Genomic DNA, 15,986 nt, shown 5'->3' with positions numbered 1-15,986 from the left:
GGGAGCAAAGCGATGTCATATGTGACTCCTGCCTGCAGATGGGCTGGGTTTGGCCCTGAGAATGTTTCTGATAACGTTCAATGAGTAGGCAGCATTTAAGTATGTCAAGGGTTTCCATAACAATCTGAATTTCCAACTCAGAAAGTATTGGAAGCAACAGCAATCCTGGATGTCATTCCCTGATGGTGGCTATTGGCTGGATCAGAGTTGTAGCAGCCCCAAGGCAAGGCGTGCCGTCTGCAGTTCACCACAGCTCTGCAACCCCAAATGTAGGGACGAAGGGACAGTCTTGGGGCAACAGTACTTCCTTCATAGGCACTGCTGTCTCAGGGACAATCACTGTTTTGAATTGTCCTGTCGGGTCTCATTAAAATAATACCTTTTGGTACATCACCCAGGCCGATCATGTGTGTGCCTATTAAGCAGCGACATCCACAGTTAACACTCGCCCTGGTAACTGATGTTCACAGCACGGAAGAGTGATGAGTAGATTTGTAGACTAACATTCCATCAGATTTCTTTTTTTTCAAACATATCTTTCATTTATATAAATGCTTATGCCTTAATCAGAGCTGTCAGCACAAGAGAGTACTGGCTGCACCGAAACTCCTGCTGGGCAGCAGCAAAGGTGGAATGAATTTTTTAAGGAAAAATTATACCAGAATAATAATGCAGCTGTTATTTAAATGAGTTCATTAGAAAATTGCATTTGAAAGTCCAAGTTTAAGCAGAAACACAGTGGGTTAAAAAGCTTGTCTTCTCTGTTACCAAGTTGAAGAAAATCTGTGCAGTAGGATAAGCAACCTCTTGCATCATGGGCACACACGTGTCGTCTGTAGGAACATGCACGTATGGGCACATACTGCATTCCAAGGCCAGATGTGCACCTGCCTGCACACACAGACACATGCATACACACACGTTCATACCTGCATGTCGTGTGTCATGTGCAGAGTGCCTCACGCGGTGCTTACACACACATACACGTCTCTGTGTTCAGATGATGCACCTGCACACACGCGCACCTGTATACGACTCAGTACTGTCCACTTTCTGTCACAGTAGTTAACCACTTCTCAGCAGGGATAATTGAAGTTCCTGGTCATGACTCTCAATGTATTACTCCTAAAAATGAAACTATGGTTCCAGCTTCACTTGTCAGAAAGGGAACCACTCCTCAAACAAACGTGTACATCTTTTTGTTTCTTTAAGAGTCCTAAAGGCTGTCTAATATCTGGGAAGAGGACATGTGCCCCTACATGTAAAGCAGTTCCATGTTTGAGAAATAGTGATTCCTCATACCTGTGCCCTACAATAGAATGACGCATTATACAGCCAGGTCACACTTGCAGGTGCTTGTGTCCACACTGAGTGTCCCCTTCAGACTGTGACACATCGGGGACATGACTGAATGGGAAAGCTGCTAGAAAGTGAAATATACAGCAGAGAGAGGTTTTGAAATTTTCTGTCCCTAATTTATACCCCTGAAAATAAGGTGAGTTCTCAGCAGTAGAGCCAAGCCAAGGCCTGGCCCCGCCACCTGCTGCCTGTGTAACCGTGGGCTCAACCTGTCTGCACCTCCATTTCTCACCTGTAAAATGGAGTCATGAGAACACCTACCTCACAGGATTAAATGTAATAAAAACTTCTTAGAAAAGCCCCTGGTTCATTAAAAGCATCCAAAAAAAAGTCCTCTTATTATCAGACAGAGGAAGAGGGAGCGGGAACTCAGACCTTATTAAGTATATACCATGCACCAAGGATTTTTTTGTATATATATATGTATTAACGTATAGTCAGTTTACAGTGTTGTGTCAATTTCTGGTGTACAGCACAGTGCTTCAGTCATACATGAACACACATATATTCGTTTTCATATTCTTTTTCACCGTAAGTAACTACTTGCAGAGAACTTTATGTATTTGATTTACCCTTTACAATTACACATCACTCTTTTACCTATAAGAAACTGAAGTGGAGAGCAGGCCTGGACCCTCTTCAAAAGTCATCCGTTGAGTAGGTGTCAGGCTGGGATGAGGGCTCTTGTCCCTCTCCGAAGCCCAGGGTCTTTCCCACACACTGGAATTTGTCAAGTGTTGTCTGAACTCCTGCTTGGGCTGTAACTACCATGCAGACCCTGGCTCTACCCTAGGTATACTAAATCACAATTTTCAGGGGTGACTGAGAACAGTCCTCCTTACCAGGCTTCCTATGCAAGTTTTTCTAAAAACCAGAGCTGGAAAACATGTGCCACTCCCCCAGAATGTCCGCCCAAGGAGGACAAAACCTGGACGACTCCCACATCTTAAATGTCGTCTTACCCCAACAGTCCGTTTAAATGTTGTCTGTACCTACCCCGATAATCAGTTTTATTCAGGGCTACCGGAATTGGAACATTCCCTTCAATCTAACTAACTTTACCTCTTTCTTGCCGACTGAGCTTTGAGAATTCCCCAACTGAACGCCTGAGGGTGGTTTTGTATGACTGGTCCCTGGGTGGGTCCTTCTTCACAGACCCCACACTGTCACTCGATGCCTGCGATAAAGATGACCACTGGTCCCTGGGACGCTGATCCCAAGGCCAAAAGGAAGTCCATAGAAAATACAAGTACATTTTTATTCAGTCCTGCCTTGTTTGTGATCTTGATGGAAGTTTAGCCCTGGAAGCCAGCATCACTCCATGGGACAGAGGCCACAGTCTTTTTATTGTTATAGTAATCCCTCCTTTGCTCGTGAAAACTTGTGCACCTGACATGTAACCTGCACGCTGTGATGTAGGCATTCAATTACTTTGTAAGCATAAGCAGTAAGTCCAGAATTGCCCACTGGCAAAAGGAACTGTTTTCTGTAGAGAAAATACTTTCACAGTCTGAGATATTAAAGCAAGTCCTTGATCCAGTAGAGCCAAAGATGAATTTGAAAAGAATCACAATTGGTTTTCTCAGATATATAATTTTACTGAGGAAAGAGGTCTTTAGTGTCAAAATTAACTGCTAAATGGGAAAGAATCAGGCAACAAGTTACATTTTATAGTTCCTTTGGGTTCCTGGCAGCTAAGATCTGCAAAATAGCACTAATTAGTTGGTGGCGGCTAAGCGGCATTAACTTCCACCAAAGATAAAGTGTAGAAATTATGTTGGGGGAGCTTAACACTTGGGAGGGAGGTAATAATGGTAGGAACTCTGTCTTTCTTTGCTTTTCTTTTTTCTGTCTTGATAAACAATGAAAAGTTTGCAACTGTGACTTAACCCTCATGGTGTAGATCGCTAATTTCTTTGAGTCAAATATGTTTTTATTCTCCGAGACATGTTGTTGGGACTTTGCTTTTACAGTGATCGTGTCTGTGCTTACAATCTGCTCATCTTCCACTTCCCGGGCTCCCTCGGTGCCTGCATAGGCATCCCTTCTCCCACTAGAGAAGCCCTAGCTCTATAAATGCAGCTGGCAAAAAGGAAACATTCTGATGCTGGAATTATAGTCAGTGTTTTCAGGAGAAAATATTCAAACAGTCTCAGAAATCCCAACCAGCGCTCACTGTGTCCCCACTCACTCTCCCCCCTGCCCCCCGCCCCCTGCCCCCATTCCTCTCTAGGAGATTTGCTCTTAGGGGGCGTGGAAGAAAACCAAAGGCAACCTGGGAGTCACCGGGTTAAGGCACAGGATCAGCAGAGGTAAAGGACCCTCGCTGCTTTTTGCCAGGCTTATGGATCCGAGGGATGAGAGCTGCCCTCCCTGGGACTTCCCTGGAATTGAAGATGCTCCCATGAGACCTGTGGAGACTCAGCTCCACACCAGATGAGCGAGTTATACGCAATTTGGGGGCTCATGGATTTTTCACCGCTCTGCTCCATATTTACCATTATTGACAAAGCATCCCACGTTACAGGAGACTTTAGAAATAGTCTCAGGCTGCTGTTCCTCTGTAGCAAAGTAACAGAAAATACTTGCAAGTAGGAAGAACAGGGGAAAAAAAGGAACATTGAAGACTACATGGTAGGACCTCTCCCAGGATAGAACACCTCCTGTTTGGGATGCAGGCTATTCTCCTGGCTGCAGATTCTTTAAAAATACAAGTTCAAAATGTTCATTGGCCGTGTGCTACTGGGAAACATGGACAAAGTGCTTAACACAGCACACAGCCACCAAAGGGAGTCAGGCAGGAGCTCTGGCCCAGACAAGTATGTAAACCAGCTATGGAATAAAAAAAGAGGGTGAGGGGGGTACATTATAAACATCAATAATCATTCCAAAGAGCAGCAGCATGATTCTTAAAAAAAAAAAAATCCAAAAAAAAAATATACATGGACCACATGTTGAAGTGACTTTCTGTTGTGCAAAATTTCAAAACATATTAAGAATAACTAGGGGAAAATGACTTTGTTAAATACTGTTAAAATATCTAGAAGACCACAGCCAGAGGTTAATCTGGAAGTCTGTTTATTAATTAAACAAAACCATTTTGCTGATGATGTGAGTGATTTAGTGTAATATTTCTTGATGCCTATTTTGAGCTAGGATAAAATTGTCCCTCCTCTGAAAAACTTTAGATTCTGACAGATGTAAAACAGGTGTGTACAAAGTAGATGTTACTTTGCCCAAGTGCTCTTTTTTAAAAATAGGTCTCGTTTGCCAGATCTGCTAAAGTCTTTGTCTACATAAGGGATTTCTGTAGCTTTCATTAGTTTACAAAAGAGAGAGACGAATGATCACTTGGGCTGGTGCAGGAAATGCTAAGAATTTAACCCCCATGTTAAATTCCAGAAACTCCCATCAGGCTTGTTCAGGGCATTTGGCCTCTGAACACGTATTCAGGAATATTAGGATGAAATACTCCTGGCTTGGATTTTTCCATTCTTCAGATGAGAAAATTGCTGGGTTTTCAGTCATTTTCCTGACTCTGTGTTTATCATAGACATGTCCACTTAGTCATGATTGTCCAACTATAAATGGTACCTTTTCAGTTCTCCTCATGTTCAAGTTTAACAAGCCACTGGCAAAACAGCTGGCTTGGCCACACCCCCACCTCTGCCAGCCACAGGGACAGGATTCCGCACAGGGGGCCCCCTCTTCTCAGGGAGGAGCTGAGCATAATTCTGAAACCAGTTGAGAGACGTAAGAAACCAGAAAATGGTCTTAGAAGATACCTACTAAGATGGAGGGGATGGGAAGAGCAGGAATAAGATTCCTGGGCCATATAAATACGTGAATACCTGGTTTACTTACTGTCAGGTCCAGATCTTGTTTCCCTTAGCCTATCCTGTGGGCTTGCCTGAAGCCATAGTGTGATGGACTCCACATAGCACTGAAATCAGAAGAGTAGGAGTGTCCCTCCTCAATGTTTTTAGCCTTCAAAACACCACAAGATTTCTTCAGATCTTCCCATCCATTTCTTCAATGCATTCAGGTGATAACCATTGTATTTCTTTTTATTTGTATTGCATGGGGGATGGAGGTTTGACAGTGTCCATGCAAAATAAGCCCCTGCCCTCTTACAGCTAACAGTCTGCTCTAGGAAAGAGAAAACACATCCGTGGGTGGAATATTTATTTAAAAGATGACATAAGGCAGCACTGTTAGTCAGGCATCAAGAATATTGTGGAGTCCAGGTGCTCTTCAGAGAAAGAGGGGGACTGTGAGGGCAGGATTTTGCTCCAACCTCTGGCCTCACCCTTCCTGGATGGGAAGGAAGCTCCGGGAGCCAAGAGGAGAGTCACCCAGCTCTCCCATCCCACTTACTAGAGGCCAAGTGAGGATGCAGACTGCCATTGTCAAGGTTCAAGTTGGCCATGCCCTTCCTTTCCTTTGGGTTTTTAGTATCCAGACCCTTTTGTGTGTACAATTCAATATGTGTGTACACAGTATGCAGTAAAGATGCAAGTTTAAACTCTTTGTTTTCTTGAGCTCATCAGTGAAAAGTGCCCTGCATAGAGCCTAGTGAAGTTCAGGTCCCTCCCGCTCCCTGGTTGTATCACCTTAAGAGAGGTGAAGTTAATCGTAGCTGCCAGACGTTTGTTTTGTTTTGTTTGGGCTTTCCAGGAAATGAAGATCAGATTAATGAAGTAAATGAGAGGATTTAACCAATGATTTCAATAAAGACTCAATGCACTGGTAATTAGTCATTATTATTCCCTGCTCTTTTTTTTTTTTAAATCATTTTTTAGTATCTCTCCACACTAAAAAAAAGAAAGAAAAAATCTGCTTCATGGTAGCATGAGATTTTCAAAGAAGTACCAAACCCAGATGAAGTATTAAGGGGTTTCACTCTTTTGACCCAGTGATTGGGGGTAGATGATAGTGTGTCTGGGAAAAAAACCTCCCATGAAATAATGAGTTAATTTTATATCTGGAAAGCACCAAGATGTAAATCATTTTTTAAATACTGACTCTAAAGTTCAACAAAGTGTCTCTTACAAGAGGGGATTCAGGAAAGATAGCAGTGATTCTAAAAGGCCAGGTTGTGGGAGGATGTGGGCTCAAAGCCTTCCTGGAGGGGAGTAAGATTTTTATGTTCATCAAAAGGGAAGATGGCATTTTTTAAAAAGTTTGAGAAGGTGCTCATACAGGGGAAATATACAATTGGAAAGGGCAATTTTAGGAGTTAGACGACCCAGTCTCAACACGGGCATAATAAGCGTTGTTCCATCCGACCAGCACGTGGCGGCAGGTTCCTTATCTGCCTCCTCCCTTACAAAGGGGACAGGGTGGGTTCATCTGTCTTCAAACAACGGCTGAACAGCAGCTCCAGCTATATCATTAGCACCATTATAGCCTGTGTGGTTTTTAAAATTCTATTTATGTATTTTTAATGGAGATATTGGGGATTGAACCCAGGACCTCATGCATGGTAAGCATGCGCTCTACCACTGAGCTACCCCCTCCCCCACCCCAGTCTGTATTTTATTAAGATCTTGTCTGAACAAGAAACTGGGCTGAATGCTTTCTATCCATCATCTTATTTGATTGGCCAAGTACGTGATGAAATAAGCACTAAGGCTCTTCCAGCTTTATCTGCTTGGCCACGAAACAAAGCGGAAGGAGGCACAAGAGATTAGAAGAGCAATGGTTTCTTTCCCCAAGGGAGCGGCATGCAGACCGATGTCTGGCCATTTCAGTGTGCCCCCTCATTCCCTCTGCCTTTTCACGTCCCCTTGTTGAACAGCTGACCTCTTTGTACCTCCTTTATTTTCACCCTGAAACTCATGGTGAGGGATCCCCGTTGCACGGCCAAATATTGATTAAAATTCTGGGTTTTGTTCTAAACACAAAGAGCTGGAAATTGCATTGTGTGAGCCAGAGGAATGGGTTAGGTTACGATTAAATAACATGCATGACTGGCACACTGCTCCTGCTATTATATGCATCAGATAGAATCCATTAGGTTTTCCAGGGAGGCGAGTAAACACATCCCTCTAGGTGGATTTCAGTAATTTATTGTTGCGACACCAACTCATGATCTGGTTCAAAACATCAGGCCTGCCTTCTTCAGCTCCGAGTGAGTCCGTCAGTCCTTGAGGGCTTATTGGTGCCACTGCTTTGAGCCCACCCCTCCAGCCCCAGAACACCAGGTTGTGACCTGTTCTCCAACCAGCCAAAAGTGAATGATGCAGTATTTACTGGAGAAAGTCGAGGCCATCTGGGGTTCTTCCAAACAAATGACTTGCAGTCTTGAAGTTTTTTAAACAGGTGTCTCCATGTGTTTTATGGGATAGTAGGTAGTCAGAAGGGTTGGAAACAACTATGTTAAAAACCTTTAATCTTATACTTCAGTTTTTTAAAATTAAAAAATTTTTAAAAAACCTTAAATCGGTTGTGGTAGTAGAACAGGTTGCTGTGAAATGACACCTGTCTGTAGAGCCCCGAACGTGCTCCTGGCAGTGTTCAGTCCCTGGCTGAGCTGTTGATTTACCTTGTAATTTGCTTGCGCTCTGCTTGAGGACTTGTATTTCAACAGATTCACCATTTAAAATGCTTCTTTCTTTTTGAAAACATTACGTGTAAGAAACTGTTCCTATTTCTGTCCTCCGCACCCCACCCCCCCCCCCCCAGAGTGAAGTAAAGAATTCCCTACTTCGCTGTGTCCCGCGACTTGACCTTTAAACTAAACTCTGTGTTTCCATCAGAGCCTGTTCTCCAGTTTCTCTTGGCTCTTATATCGGACTATCTTGTACCAGGGTGACACTTGTACACATAGGAGGAATAAGGCTGTCACATGGCAATTGAGCTCTTTACGAAAGGTTGATGCAGCCACCTACATCAGTAACACAGAAGAAATAGAACAGTACAGAAGCAGTGGGGAAACAGTGCCAGGGAAAGAAAGGGCATTCTTCATCAGGACATTGATAGACAAAGGAGGAATCCGAGAGGCTTAATGAGATCAGAAGAAAGCAGGTTCTCAGTCAATGTACTAAATACAATAATAGCTGCATATTATCTCACATAGCACGTGCCAGACACACTGTGAAGTGAAGCCCTGTGTAGGTGTGTGTGTACCCACTCTCACACACACACACACCCCAACGTACCAGATTTCATTACAGGCTCCCAAAAAAGTATTACTGTCACTATTTTACTGGTAAGGGAACTGAGATTGTTTACTTTCAGTAGTTTTTAAGCAAGTACTTTCTATGCATAAATATAATATAATTCATGTATATTAGATAAAGTCATGACACTTCAACCTGGCATTCAAATCACTCTTCAGTTTTACTGCAGCCTATCTTTCCAACCTCATTGCCTATATATAATGAAGCCAGTCAGGAAAGTGGAAATCACTCTAGGTATTTCAAAATAAGGGAGCGTAATACCAGAAATAGACTACAAAAATGTTGGGAGAAAACGAACACCAACCTTTACCTTGTACCAGATGTAAAATTGACTTGATGTGGGTCATAGAGCTCCACAAGTGGTACACCACTTTAGTAGAACAAAGCATAAAAATAATGTGATCATCTCAATTGATGCAGAAAAGGCATTTGACCAAACACACAAAAACCCCGGTAAATCTATTAGAAAATAAAATCAACAAAACTACCTCCCCCACAAAAAACAGTAAACACACACACACACACACACACATCTGTGGTTTCTCCATACACTAACAATGAACAACCATGAAAAGAAAATTAAGAAAACAATCTCATTTACAACAGCATCAAAAAGAATAAAGTACTTAGGAATAAACTTAACTAAGGAGATAAAAAACTTTTACACTAAAAACTACAGAACATTGCTCTGAAAGGGATTTAAAAGACACAATAAATGGAAAGATATCTCCTATGTGTGGATTGGAAAACTTAATATTGTTAAAATGTTCATACTACCCAAAGCAATCTACAGATTCAATGCAATCTCCATCAGAATCCCAATGCTATTTTTTTACAGAAATAGGAAAAAAATCCTAAAATTAATATGGAATCTCAGAGGACCCTGACTAGCCAAAAGGATCCTAAGAAGAACAAAGCTAGAGGCCTCACATTTCTCAATTTCAAAATATATTACAAAGCTACCATAATTAAAACAGTGTAGTACTGGCATAGAAACATACAGACCAGTGAAACAGAACAGAGAGCCCAGAAATAAACCCTCATATATTTGGTCAAATGCTCTGTGACTAGGGTGTCGAAACTACACAATGAGGAAGAATATTCTTCTCGACAAATGGTGTTGGGAAAACTGGAAATCTACATGCAAAAGAAAGAAATTGGACCCTTATTTTGCAGGAATCATTCAGGATGGTGAGGTTAAAGGGATCTGTTGCACAATAGTGTGCATGTCGTTGACAATATTGTACTGTATACTTGGAGGTTGTTTTGAGAGTGAATTTAATATGCTGTGGTTTTTTGCTACCAAAAAAAAAAATTTGGCAGTTTCTTATATAGTTACATATACTCACCATATGGACCCAGCAATGCACTTCTAGGTATTTACCCAAGAGAAATGAAAATGTATGTCCTCAAAAAGACTTGCACACAAATGTTCATAGCAGCTTTATTCACAGGAGGCAAACACTGGAAGTAACTCAAATGATCATCAGCTTATGAATGAATAAGTAAACTGTGGTATATCCATACAATGGATGACTATGCAGCAGTAAGAAGGAGTGAACTATTGATACATGCAACATCATGGCTGGATTTCAAAATGAGTACACTGAATGAAAGAAACCGGACACAAAAGAGTACATACTGTAAAATTTCATGTGTATAAAATTATAGAAAATGCGTCTTAATCTAGAGCCATGATTGTCCACTGGAGATGATTTTTCCCCCTGGTGGGGTGGCATTTGGCAATTGTCACAGCTGAGGAGGGGGGTGGTGCTATTGGCATTCAGTGGGTAGAGACCAAGAATGCCACAAAACATCCTACAATTTACAGGACATTTTCCCCACAACAAAGAATTATCTAACCTCTAACATCAATTATACCAATATTGAAAAACCCTGATAAAGTGTTATAAAAAGGAAAACAGATCAGGTGTTATGTGGGGCCAGGGACAAAGGGAAGGAATGACCATAAAGGGGCACAAGAAGGCTTTGGGAGGAAGTAGAAATGTTTAGCACTTTGAATACTGTCAGGATAGTAAAGGTGATTGCACGGGTACATCCATCCATCACATCCATCAAAGCTCATCAAAGTTAAAAGTTTCTGCTGTTATAGCACAGGGAACTATGTTCAATATCTTGTAATAACCTTTAATGAAAAAGAATATGAAAATGAATATATGTATGTATATGCATGACTGGGACATTGTGCTGTATACCAGAAACTGACACATTGTAACTGACGGTACTTCAATTAAAAAAAAAAAACAAGAATGACAAAAGCTCATCAAAATTATGCTTCAGTGAAGTTGATTTACAGGGAAAAAAAAAATGTTTGGAAGACTGGAGGAACCCGTGGCAAAGGGTTTCCTAGGAAACAGGAGAGCACTGAGCGCAGGAAGGGGGCAGAGTACCTACAGGCTAGATCTGGCACTTTGCCGAAGGGTTCTCCATATCCTCAGCTCGCCAAATTGAACCATCCACATGCCTTGAAATTTGCTCTGACGACTCCTAGTCAGGTTGGCTCTCCTGATAAAAATACCATCTCCCCTGTCTCCCAATAGTACTTCCCAATGCTAATCAGATCTCACCACTGGTTTCCATTGTAACCTACTTCACAAACCTTGGTTACCCAACTGGAGGTAGAATTTTCATCACCTTTCTGTTTCTTTAGCATTTTATTTATACAACTCTTTTTTGGCATGTATCACCTTGTATTAAATTTATATATACACAAGTCTGATCTCTTTTACTAGATCAAATTCAGCTTAAAAGCAGAACCTTTGTTTAGTTCATCTTTATTTCCTCCAAAGCTCATCAACACTGCTGTATACCTATTAAGTGTTCAGTAAATTCCCATTGAATAAATGAGCGATTAAATAAATTGATGAATAAATAAATGAAGTCTATGGATAATTTCATATAACTGCAAAAACAGATGTCTGCGTGGTATCTGCCTGTCTCTCTAAATCCATCTGGTAGCTTTCCCTTTTTTACTCGTTTTTCATTCCAGTCATAGTCACATTTATGGAGAGCCTTCCATATAACAGATACTATGCTTAATGCTTAAGATTTTCTGTAGGTAGTGTTAACTAGGAATTGTAAAATAACTGTTAACAACATGCATATTCACTAGATTATGCCTTCTTTCCTGCAAAAACTAACGTAAAACTAATGCCAAAATCACATTGTCCTTTCTTTCAACACTTAGTAAGGAATTACTCAATGAATGAATTGTTAGTGAAATCATAAGGAGTTTGAGCAATTGGAGAAAATCTTTCTCCTGCTGGGTGAAGTGGCACAGGGAAAGAAAACCAGTGATGAAGAGAGAAAAGCAGAGTGAAATCGTAAGTTGTGATCTAATTTAATGTATAAACTTCCAGGAAATTCTCCTTTACTAAGTCAGAATGAAATCAATGCTTTAAACCTCCCCAGGTGATAAAAAATTTTCCTGATTTGAGCTCACCATGTTTTTTATTTATAATTATGGAACATGGGGAGTGGGTGTAGCTCAGTGGTAGAGCATGTGCTTAGCATGCACAAGGTCCTGGGTTCAATCCCCAGTACCTCTATTTAAAAAAATTAAGACAAATACATAAATCAACCTAATCCCCACCCCTCCGCAAAAAAATAATTATGGAGCAAGAGTTTTGAAAGACAAAAGTGCCAGTTGAAGCTGGACAACTGTTAGGGGTCATTTGGCCCAATGTCTGAATTTATGTTGTAAGCCTAGAAGGCTTGGTTCTCTAAGGTGGCCGAGCATTGTTTATGGGAACAACTTAGCAGCCAAGTAGAAGTCTAACAGCTCTGCCATCGCAGAATAGCACAGCTGTCAAGAGCACCAACTTGGGTTGAGATTCCATTTCTGCCCCTTTCTATGTTCTTGACCTTGGACAAGTTGACTTCACCTGTAAAATGTGAAGCAGTCATGAGGTTGATCATACACCTATCCAGAGCATCGCTGTGAAGGTGATATGCAGGACATATGTAATTGCAATGCCTGACACAGCTATTATTATTAACATTATTGCACAGCCTCTAAAGAAAGTGACCCAAAAGGCTTACCATCGTCACAGCAAAAGCCACTCATAAGGAGGAAAATTTAAACCAAATCAGAAGTTATCTCCTGAGAAATTCTAAGCAAAAGAGGCAAAAGTAAGGAACGCATGTGAAAGGAACACATTTTCTTATTAAAAACACTCTGCATTTGGAATCGAATTAACTTCCCCACTAAGACACGCTGGGGAAATAGATCTGCAGTGCCCCAGCCCTAAGAAACTTTAATCCTGAAAAGAAATGAAAAGATAGCAACATTGTAAGTCGGCCAGTCTGGTTGTGTGTCTTTCCTGTGATGCTTTTGTGTAATACAGGGTGATTGGAAACGATGTCCTATGTTCAAGAAGATAAGCATCAGGATCAGTGGACAGAAGGATGCTGTTTTTCTTTGAAAACTTGTTTTTCCAGTACATGGGGGAAATAAGCTTTTCTGTGATGCAGAACAGCTCTGAGCATGTGTCCACCAAACCTCCTGGAGAATCAGGACACCTGGGGAACTATATTCATCACCCCCTCATTTTCTCTCAACACAGCGAACACTTATTCTGAGGGCAGTGTTTGTTAATTCGTAACAGAGAGGGCTTATTCCAGCCTGCTACAGCTCTATGCCTCCTTTCATAAGTCAGGCCGTAGAGTAAATATCAAACCTCATTCTGGGAAGGATAATTTTCTGCTTTCACTTTGAATAACCATCATATAGAAACAATTAACTAGGAAAGCAGTGACTGCATATGAAAATCATCCTGTCAAGTTAGTAAAACACATAGTCAGTGAAATGTAAACCAAAATACACATTTTTTTAAAAAAACCAAGCCATGCTTGTTGAATCCAGCAACGTGTCCACTCACCCAGGTTGCAGAACCTCTTAAGTGGATACTTCTTAGCCTTTTCTGGTTTCTGTGAAAATCTGATAAAAGCAACCCTCTGACCAGAAAAATGCATATATGCACATAACCATAAAAGTAGGTAATTTTAGGTACCTGGACTCCCCTGCAAGTCCAGTAGTCTTCAGGCTAGGAATCTCAGCTCTGAAGAGTAGATATGATCAGGTTCATGGACTCCAGTGTCAGACAGACCCACATCTGTGTGAATTCTGGATCCAACTCTTACTACCATGTAAGCTCCAAAGATTTTTATCTGAGCCTTTCTGAGCCTTAGTTTTATCACTTGAAAATAGAAATAATAATTCTTCTTATGTCATAGGTAAACTGTGACTATTAAATTAGACAATCTACTTAAAGTACTTAGCATAGTCCCTGGCATATACTAAGTACTCAGCAGGCACCAATATTGTGATTAGTTAATAAAATACAAAACCTGATGCCCTATGTATGTGTCCAGAGAGGAACTTCAGTTCATTTGCACCGCTGCAGACATTTACCAAGTGCTTCCTACTTGTGAAGGAGTGCATGGGGCTCTGAAATGGGAACACTGACAATGGATGGGGCTGAGCCAGGAAAGTGAGAAAGACAGGACTTGCATGCCCCAGAGACCAGACAGGACAGGTCGCGGGTTGGAGGGAACGTTAAGCCAGGCCCGTTATGGACAGTTATACAAACCACAGTGGAACTACAACTGTGCAATGTCCATTTTATAAAGGGAAACCTGTGACTCTTATTTTTTTTAATTGAAGTATAGTTGATTCATAGTGTTGTGTTAGTTTCTGGTGTACAGCATAGTGATTCAGTTATACACATACATATTATTCTTCTTCATATTCTTTTTCATTACAGGTTATTACAAGATATTGAATATAGTTTCCTGTGCTCTACAGTAGGACCTTGTTTTTTATCCATTTTATATATAGTAGTTTGTATCAGCTAATCCCAAACTCCTAATTTATCCCTCCCCACCCCTTTCCCTTTTGGTAACTATAAATTTGTTTTCTATGTCTGTGAGTCTGTTTCCATGTTGTAAATAAGTTCATTTGTATCATTTTTAGACTCCATCATATGATATTTGTCTTTCTCTGTCTGACTTACTTCACTTAATATGACAATCTCTAAGTCTATCTAGTTGCTGCAAATGGCATTATTTCATTCTTTTTTGTGGCTGAGTATTCCATTGTATAAATATACCACAACTTCTTTATCCATTCATCTGTCAATGGACATTTAGGTTGCTTCCATATCTTAGCTATTGCAAATAGTGCTGTTAGAATATTGGGATGCATGTATCTTTTCCAATTAGAGTTTTCATCTTTTCTGTATACGTATCCAGGAGTGGGATTACTAGATCATATGGCAACTCTATTTTTAGTTTTTCGAGGAATCTCCATACTGTTCTCCATAGTGGCTGCACCAATTTACATTCCTACGAACAGTGTAGAAGGAAAACCTATGACACTTTAGGTAACATTTTATGTATTTAAGAGGAAAGGAATAGACCAAAGATATTAATAATTTACAGACTAAGTGGAATTAATAAAACAAACCCCACCACTAAGAATTGTTTTGGTTAACCACAAGAAGGCTACTGATGGATTTTACTTAGAATTAAATGTAGAAATATATGAAAGTAGTAGTTATGGGTCAATAAAATAAGTCACAAAGCTCCATTTAAAACAGAGTGCTTTCTGCTCACCATCTAATCAGATGCTCTGTAACTGCAATGACGAGATTCAAGGCTGAGAATTAGATGATTTGGGATCAGTCTTTAAATCCACCCCAACCAATTCAGTAATATGGTATCTCATTTTCTTGGGTACGGATTTAAAATTTTGAGTCTGTGCCTATAAAGGAGGTGGAAAAAAAAAAAGCAGAATGTATCTAAAAGAAAAGAAGGAAGTTAATCAATGACACAATATTCTTTTACTCCGCCTGGCTATTTGCAGTTTATTTGGGACCCCCCTCTGCTATTCGTCTGCTCTCTCCCTAAATGTGAGATTTCAAACTCAGATGCCTGCACTGGCCAAGCAAGTATGTGAACCAGTGCAGAGACTGCTGGATGGCTGTGGTGGCCATGAGCCTCTGTGCCCTGAGCTAGGTGGGGCAGCGTTCACTCGGGTTCCCCCAGGGATTTCCATCCGGGAATTGGACATATATTGCTGGATACTGCTTTTTCCAAGATAAATTTCAATTTTGTATGTAAAACAGCTTGACTTTTAAATATTGGTAACTAATTCACATTAAAAAAAAAAAAAAAGACATTGTGTGAGCCAAACAAATTATGGTGGGGGCACCTGTTTGAGTCTCTGGCTCTAGTTTTTGCTGTTCCCAGGAGCTCTGCCCCTGGCGTTATCTTCTCTCTCTGCAGTCTCTAGAAAACCTCATCTACTCACGTGGTTTAAAATACCTTCGTTATGTTGAAGCCTCCAAAATTTAATGATAGTCATGGCCTCGCCTCTAAACTCCAGACTCCTATATCTGGCTGCCAATTGCCGTCTCCCTT

The 15,986-nt window shown here is 40.8% G+C and overlaps 1 protein-coding gene and 1 non-coding gene across 2 annotated transcripts in view; one reads left to right on the top strand and one right to left on the bottom strand.

Annotated features, from left to right (window-relative positions):
- RNF150 (ring finger protein 150) overlaps positions 1-15,986 on the top strand; it is a 225,570-nt gene that overhangs the window by 194,981 nt on the left and 14,603 nt on the right. The gene's annotated exons all lie outside the window — the stretch shown is intronic.
- Positions 6,807-6,876, bottom strand: TRNAG-ACC. Its single transcript has one exon. It is a non-coding gene; the product is annotated as a tRNA-Gly (tRNA).

This window comes from Camelus ferus, chromosome 2 (assembly GCF_009834535.1).
Source record: "Camelus ferus isolate YT-003-E chromosome 2, BCGSAC_Cfer_1.0, whole genome shotgun sequence".
Classification (NCBI taxonomy): Eukaryota; Metazoa; Chordata; class Mammalia; order Artiodactyla; family Camelidae; genus Camelus; species Camelus ferus.
Note: the sequence above shows the minus strand (reverse complement) of the source record. Positions and strands in the feature narration are given on the sequence as shown.